The sequence below is a fragment of the Aplysia californica genome, unplaced genomic scaffold, assembly GCF_000002075.1.
Source record: "Aplysia californica isolate F4 #8 unplaced genomic scaffold, AplCal3.0 scaffold01262, whole genome shotgun sequence".
Classification (NCBI taxonomy): Eukaryota; Metazoa; Mollusca; class Gastropoda; order Aplysiida; family Aplysiidae; genus Aplysia; species Aplysia californica.
Window position 1 is genome coordinate 88,951 of NW_004798532.1, and position 8,959 is coordinate 97,909.

Below are 8,959 nucleotides of genomic sequence, written 5' to 3' on the forward strand. Positions count from 1 at the left end.
CATTTTTGTTGATTTTTCAATCACGAGGGAGAAAGGAATGTGCAGTCAGTACATTTGTGTAACCAACTCAACCCCCCCCCCCAAAAAAAAAAAAAAAAACCAAACAAAAAAACCAAAAAAAACCCCGGAGAGTTGAAAACGTGGGGAACGTGAACCCAGTGCGTTGGCAGCTTTACTCGGGGACTGACCAGTTAGTCACAGTCACAGGCCCAGTTAGTCACAGTCACATGCCCAGTAGTCACAGGACAAACTAAAGTTTTTCACAGGCCTAGTTAGTCACAGGCCCACTATGAATTGAATTTTATTATTCAATTTTTGTAACGAAAGAACATTCATTGTTGAAATTATACAGAGTAATTTAAATTTGCGTTGATTTGCATACAAAAAGAAAGAAATATTGAACAACTCAAACTGAATTGACATTTTAGAGGGACTTTAGGGCCTGTGACTAACTGGGCCTTTAGTTTAGTGTTAGTAGAAGTTTTACGGCGTTCGCACCTGCAAAAGGTCATATGAGCGCCAGAAGACTAGAGGTGTTACAGGAGAGTAACAAACATAAAAAAGAAGAAGGGGAGATAAGGACGATAGATGTTTGATAGAAAAGAAGTAAACCACACCAGAGCACCCGCCAACCACCCACTAATTGGGCCTGTTCAAACTGGGCCTGTGACTAACTGGCATGCCTTCTAATTGTATACTATACTATTCATTGTTAGGAACCAGTGTAAGTATGCTCCCGAAGAGCGATGTTGTATATTTAGGGCCAAAATAAAAGGATGTTTTAACTACTTGATCAATACACATAATATCTTTAAAGACAATATATCCTATTTCTATTTGCTCGCTGGACTGCAGATGTGCCATGCAAAATTGGCGAACACACTGGTAAATTAAGAACTTATTTAACGCGTACAGCCTATAGTAAACAATTTATAACTTTCACAGTCTATTCATTATCTGCTGGTGTTGCGAATCGTTTCCAGGTAACACCGAATAACTCCGAAAAAAGAGTACCGGTACCAGTCTTTTTCTCTGAACGTCACAGAAAAACCATCACACGCTCGCAAACACTAAGAGACTCGTTTTAAAAACGAACCGGTTAACCGGATTCACAACTGGTTTAGACGACGGCTCCATGTTTTCTTGTCATTCACGTGAAAAAACTCAACTCGTCATGATTTCTCGATGACACGCACACCACGACTCGTCTTTCGTGCCCCCCCCACATGTGTGTGTGTGTGTGTGTGTGTGTGTGTGGGTGGGTGTGTGTGTGTGAATGTTGTGTAGCGTACAGTTCAGCGACCGGCAGTTATGGCGAACAGTAAGTTCATCAGATGATCCCTGAAAGTATTTTATTATTGTGACCGTTTGTGAGTTTTTATTGCATTCTTGAACAATATTTTTAGTTAACGCATTGCCAGGCCAACTGCCTGACTCATTTTCTCATATAAATTTTTTATATATGATAATCGTTATATAAATGTGAGGCAGCGTGGTGGAATCAGGCTCTCGTCAATTTTTAGGCATGTAGAGATATTGGTATCATCTTAAAGCTTGTTCACTTGCCTTTATTTATTGGATGAAAAAAAAAAATCCATTTATCTTGAATACAAGTCGAGATATTTTCGAAAGAAGGAGGTGGGGGGCATCTGTTTTCAGAGGTAAAATTAGTAAGAAAATGGCCGCCAAAGATTAGTCATTTCCTTAGCTTAAGAGCCCATGTTAACTGAAAATTTACATTTTTTTGTACCTTTAATCAACGTTTTTCAGAAAAATCCACACAGAAATGAGTTCTTTAATGGGCATGAAAGGTGTTAAGTAAAAAAAACAAAAATTTGATAAAAATTCACAAACCGGCGGAAAAATGGAAGTTTCATCACTTTGATTATTTTGACGAGAGCATGCCACCACGCTGCCTCACATATGATATAGATCTAGAAATCTAGATCTACGTTATATAAATGTATTAGATCTAGATCTATGTTTTCCGTAGCCTACACACTTAATAATGTCTATTACCCCTACCCCTGCCCTAACCCTTACCCTTACCTTACTTTTTCTCAGCACTGTTTATGACCATTATAATGTCAATGTGCTTCTCTTTACTCAAACAAACATAAACACTCTGTGTGGGTGGTTGGAGGGTCACTATGTCCTACTTCTTTACTTTCCTTCTGTTATTTTTGTCTGTCTGTGTGGGTGGTTGGAGGGCGTTACTAGTAGGTCCTTCTTTTCTTTCCTTCTGTTGTTTCTGTCTGTCTGTGTGGGTGGTTGGAGGGTGTCACTGGTAGGTCCTACTCCTTTACTTTCCCTCTGTTGTTTCTGTCTGTCTGTGTGGGTGGTTGGAGGGTGTCACTGATAGGTCTTACTTCTTTACTTTCCTTCTGTTATTTTTGTCTGTCTGTGTGGGTGGTTGGAGGGCGTTACTGGTAGGTTTTTCTTCTTTTCTTTCCTTCTGTTGTTTCTGTCTGTGTGTGTGGGTGGTCGGAGGGCGTCACTGGTAGGTCCTGCTTCTTTATGTTCAGTCTGTTGTTTCTGTCTGTGTGGGTGGGTGGTTGGAGGGCGTCACTGATAGGTCCTACTTCTTTACTTTCCTTCTGTTATTTTTGTCTGTCTGTGTGGGTGGTTGGAGGGCGTCACTGATAGGTCCTACTTCTTTACTTTCCTTCTGTTATTTTTGTCTGTCTGTGTGGGTGGTTGGAGGGCGTTACTGGTAGGTTTTTCTTCTTTTCTTTCCTTCTGTTGTTTCTGTCTGTGTGTGTGGGTGGTCGGAGGGCGTCACTGGTAGGTCCTGCTTCTTTATGTTCAGTCTGTTGTTTCTGTCTGTGTGGGTGGGTGGTTGGAGGGCGTCACTGATAGGTCCTACTTCTTTACTTTCCTTCTGTTATTTTTGTCTGTCTGTGTGGGTGGTTGGAGGGCGTCACTGATAGGCCCTGCTTCTTTTCTTTCCTTCTGTTGTTTCTGTCTGTCTGTGTGGGTGGGTGGTTGGAGGGCGTCGCTGATAGGTCCTGCTTCTTTTCTTTCCTTCTGTTGTTTCTGTCTGTCTGTGTGGGTGGGTGGTTGGAGGGTGTCACTGATAGGTCCTACTCCTTTACTTTCCCTCTGTTGTTTCTGTCTGTCTGTGTGGGTGGTTGGAGGGTGTCACTGATAGGTCTTACTTCTTTACTTTCCTTCTGTTATTTTTGTCTGTCTGTGTGGGTGGTTGGAGGGCGTCACTGATAGGTCCTACTTCTTTACTTTCCTTGTTATTTTTGTCTGTCTGTGTGGGTGGTTGGAGGGCGTCACTGATAGGTCCTACTTCTTTACTTTCCTTGTTATTTTTGTCTGTCTGTGTGGGTGGTTGGAGGGCGTCACTGATAGGTCCTGCTTCTTTATGTTCTCTCTGTTGTTTCTGTCTTCTCTTTACTCAAACAAACAAAAACAAACTTTGCGGGTGGTTTGCGGGTGCTCTGGTGTGGTTTGCTTCTTCTTTCCTATGAAACATCTATCGTCCTTATCTCCCCTTCTTCTTTTTTATGTTTGTTACTCTCTTGTAACACCTCTAATCTTCTGGCGCTCATATGACCTTATGCAGTTGCGAGCGCCGCAAAACCTCTACTAAAACTAAACTAAAACTAACTTTCTATATCTATTTCTCTCTTTTTCTTTCTTTATTTCTTTCTTTCTCTCTATCTGTGGGTGGTTGGTGGATGCTCCTTCTTTCTTATCAAACATCTATCGTCCTTATCTCCCCTCCTTCTTTTTTGTGTTTGTTTCTCTCTTGTAACACTTCAAATCTTCGGCACTTATATGACCTTATTGTGTTGCAAGTGCTGTAAAACTCTTACTAACCCCCCCCCCCCCCCCCCCCCAAAAAAAAAAAATTCATCTGTCACCTCCAGTGTAGACAACATCGCGGTCACTTTTGACGTGGAAGACTCAGCCTGGGACTGTGAGGTCACCGACAGACAGACGGTTGGCTTGGAGTGGCCCGCAATAGCTCAGTTGGTAGAGTGGAGGACTGTAGAGATGGTTGGCGTGGAGTGGCCCGCCATAGCTCAGTTTGGTAGAGCGGAGGACTGTAGAGATGGTTAGCGTGGCTCGATCTACATGTAGGCTGCTGGTGGCTTCCCCTTCCTGCTCACTCACAGTCACGGGATTCAGGTAGGGGATTTTTTGTTGGTTGAAACACTTTATTTTTCCGTGTCTGTCTGTCTGTCTGTCTGTCTGTCTGTCTGTCTGTCTGTCTGCCTACACCCCAGTCTCTCTCTTTTGTGTCTTTTCGTTTTCTGTCTCTCTCTTTTTCTCTCTTTCTCTTTCTTTTTCTTTATGTATTTCTTTCTTTTTTTCTATTTCTCTTGTTTTTTCCCCTTTCTATTTCTCTTTTTCTTTGTCTATTTTTCTCTTTTTCTCTATTTCTCTATTTCTCGCTTTTTCTTTCTTTATTTCTCTTTTTCTCTCAACTTGTGGGTTGTTGGCTGGTGCTCTGGTGTGGTTTGCTCCTTCTTTCCTATCAAACAACCATTGTACTTATCTCTCCTCCTTCTTTTTTGTGTTTGTTACTCTCTTGTAACATAGCACATCTATTCTTCGACACTTATGACCTTATTGTGTTGCAAGGGCAGTAAAACTCTTACTTAAACTAAATTACTCTCCCTTTCTCCCCCCCCCCCCTTCTCTCCCTCTCTCTCTCTCTCTCTCTCTCTCTCTCTCTCTCTCTCTCTCTTTATATATATATATATATATATATATATATATATATATATATATATATATATATATATATATATATATATATATATATATATATATATCCTAATTCCTCCCCCTACCACTTCTTTCTCCCCCTCTTCCACTCTGTCTTTTTTCCCTCCCCCTTTTCTGAAAACAAAACAAAACGAAAATTACATAATTTTCCACAAAAAAACACCAACCACACAAAAGATGTACAGAAGAATTCCAATAATTTATTCAGAGTACTGTATGTACAAGATTTAAGTGAACGTCTAGAGAAATAAAACAAGTGGAAAAAACAGAGCAAATAAAAAAAAAGCCAAAAAAAAAACCAAAGAAAAAAAAACAAAGAGAAAAAAACATTTGGAAACTGTAGAAGGTGCACACAGTGGTAATAAGCATATTATTATTGTCTTTCTCTGAACTGCATTTCCTGTTCCACGCTGCAAATAATAAATAACTCAAATAAATAAATAAATAAATAAATAAATAAATAAACATATAAGTAAATAAGAAAGTATATTAATTAATTTATTTATTTTTAAAACTTTAAAAAATGTTTTAAAAAGCATGTGATAGTAAAAGAATACGCTTTTTACATCAGTTTTTTTTTAAAGCAGATTTTGGTGGAAGGAGGGGAAGGGGGGGGGGGGGTGGTAAAACACTTTTTTAAATGAAAAAATTAAAATTTTGGGGATTAAAAAGAAAAAAGGCAAGTCACAATCTACAATTTCAAAACATTTTCCGTGCTTCATAAAGTGCTTAATGCTGTAAATACAGTCAAAAACCCGGTGAAGCTATTTATAGTGAAACAGTAATAACGTATAGCCTATTTGAAGGGAAAAAAAACGACAATCAAAAAATAAAAACAATCAATGTAAATCCCAAAATAAAAACAAACAAACTGCATAATAAATCGAAGTCGAATTAATTGCCAAGGTAGTAGAAGCTAGGAAAAAGAATTAATTAGCAATTGGATATAGTATGTAATAATAATATATATATATATATTATTTATAATTCTAAAGAGTTTGCAGTGGCGTGTGGAGTATAGGAACAAATTGACTGAAAACTAGAAATGTAATAGAAAAAAAAGCGATGAAATCCAAGGCGCAAACATTATCACACAAACATTCTATGCAGTTTGAAATATTATAATATACTATGTATCCGTTCGGAATCGATAAGAGAAATGAACATAAAGATAATAATATAATTATGATAGTAAAAATGAATACAAATGTTATGATAATAATAATAACAATAATAATAATAATTGTAATAATATTAATGATAAAGATGAAAATGATACAATTAATAATAATAATAATAATAATAATAATAATAATAATAATAATATTAATAATGATAATAATTTTTTCTGGGCGATCTGTTAGCATCTCTGCCATTCCGGAAAGCTGGCTTTGTAAATAGATTAATGGTGATGGCGAGTGGTTGGAGGGTGCCTCTGGTAGGTCCTATATTTATTTACTTATTTCCCCCTGGGTTTTTTTTCTGTCTGTCTGTCTGTCTGTCTGTCTGTCTGTCTGTTTGTCTGTCTGTCTGTCTGTCTGTCTGTCTGTCTGTCTGTCTGTCTGTCTGTCTGTCTGTCTGTCTGTCTGTCTGTCTGTCTGTCTGTCTGTCTACCCTTTTCCCAGCACTTTAAATGACCATTATTTCGTGGTGGTTGTTCTTCTCTTTACTCAGATAAATAGACATAAAGGTGAAGCGTGCTCACAAAATGAGTAGCTTCTTGGATTCGAGCCCTATGGAAATAGGTATACCACTCTTAAAGGTGAAGTTTTTACTATTTATAAGTATGAAAAAGTAAAATGCGTTTTATACTTAAAGAATATGGCATCACTAGAAAATCTACAAATTTGGCCCTAGTGTCGATTTTTTGGCCAATATCTCAATTTGTGGAATGCGAGACGCGTCACATATGGTTACGTTTTCACTTCTTGCGGTACACACAAACTTTGCCTCAAAACAGACCCCATCTTTTAAGCACCGAATAAAGATCACTGCCTTATATAGGCTGTCTCGGAAATTAAGAATAGAAATAAAAATAACAATAACGATAATGATGATAATAATTATAATAAAAATTATATTATTGTAATAATAATTGTAAAAAAAAATAGTAGTAGTAGTTGTAATAATGATAATAATAATAATAATAATAATAATAATAATAATAATAGTAATATTATTAATAATAATAATAATAATAATAGTGATGATAATAAAAGCAATAATAGAAATATTTTCAATAATGATGGGGATAATGATGATAACAACAATAATAATAGCAATCTAATAATAATAATGATAATAATAACTATAACAATAATAACAGTACCAATGATTATGATAATAATAATAATATATTTTTAAAAAATTTATAATGATAATAATAATGGTTTAGCAAAGCAATTTGCCCATCATTCTCAATCTCACTCAAGCCATATCTCAAACGTCAGTTTCCAGTACCTTCTTCATCGATATCTCCCCAAGACTGCTGTAAAATCATATTATTAAATTATGATCATGGACAGCTGAAAACGACACAGAAACCATCGGTTTTATCAAATGTGATTGTTGTACACTGCAAAATTAAAAAAACCCCAAACAACCCCCCCTCCCCCCCCCACCTCCAAAAGTCTTAAAAAGTGAACCATTGGAAGGCGCCACTGGTAAGTCCTACTACTTCACTATGTTCCCTCTGTTGTTTCCGTCTGTCTGTCTGTATTACTTTTCCCCAGCACTAAATGACCATTATTTTGTTTATGTGCGACTTCTTTTTATTCAAACAAACAAATTACTTTTCCCCAGCTCTAAATGACCATTATTTTGTTTATGAGCGACTTCTCTTTACTCAAACAAACAAAATTACTTTTCCCCAGCTCTAAATGACCATTATTTTGTTTATGAGCGACTTCTCTTTACTCAAACAAACAAAATTACTTTTCCCCAGCTCTAAATGACCATTATTTTGTTTATGAGCGACTTCTCTTTACTCAAACAAACAAAATTACTTTTCCCCAGCACTGAATGACCATTAGTTTGTTTATGAGCGACTTCTTTTTACTCAAACAAACAAATTACTTTTCCCCAGCACTAAATTACCATTAGTTTGTTTATGCGCATCTCTCTACTCAAACAAAACAAACAAAACAACAACAAAACCCCCCCCCTCCCCCCAACCCCAACCAGATCCTCTAAGAGACTGGCTACATTGACCCTGCCAATGAGGGCGAAACTAGTCTTAGTGTTTTACGGCACTTGCAACACAATAAGGTCATATAAGTGCCCTGGGCGAAACTAGGATGTGTGAGAAATTTTAAAACAAATTAAATTTGTAGAAAATAAGTCGCTTTCCGTACGTAGGAACCAAGTTCACATCTCGCGCATACCGGTCTAGACAGTCTTTCTTTGTCTGACTTGAGTGCAGCAGCTTCATTTGGAAAAGTGTTGCGAAAGCATTCACATCCAATCCCACATATTAATTTTGGCGTGTGCAGATGATGATCAAGAATCAAATTCTAAAAAAAAATAATTAATACAATTTAAAAATTATGATGACAATAAAAAGTAATGACACCACGACACTGCCAAATAAATATCTATCATTTCTTCTTCCAGGCAAAAAGGGGAGATAAAGAAAAAACGACATGGAAAATACACGCAGGCAATTATTGTGGTGTCACAACGCGGTGAAATCGGGCGCTCGTCAAATTTTTGGGTACGTGGAATTATTCGTTTCAGGTTTAGGTTTAGTAAGAGTTTTACGGCACTTGCAACACAATAAGGTCGTATTATAAGTGCCGAAGATTAGAGGTGTTGCAAGAGAGTAACAAACTCAAAAAAGAAGGAGGGAGGGGGGGGGGGGGGGGAGATAAGGATGATGTCTGATAGGAAAAAAGAAGCAAACCACACCAGAGCACCCGCCAACCAACCACAATATTGGTTTCATCTCAAGGCTTATTCGTTTGCCTTGCTTTCGATAGAAAAAGAAATGCCTTTAATCTATCTTCTATAGAAGTAGAGATAATATTTGTGATTGAAGGAGGTTGGGGTGGCCTGAGTTCAAGGGTAACTTAAATTAGTGGCCTCGGTGGCCTAGTGGTTAGGCTCTCGGACTCGCAACCGTAAGGTCGTGGGTTCGAATCCCGTCAGGGGCCCGACGTTGTGTCCTTGGGAAAGGCACTTTGCACAAATTTTCCTCACTTCACTCAGGTGGAAA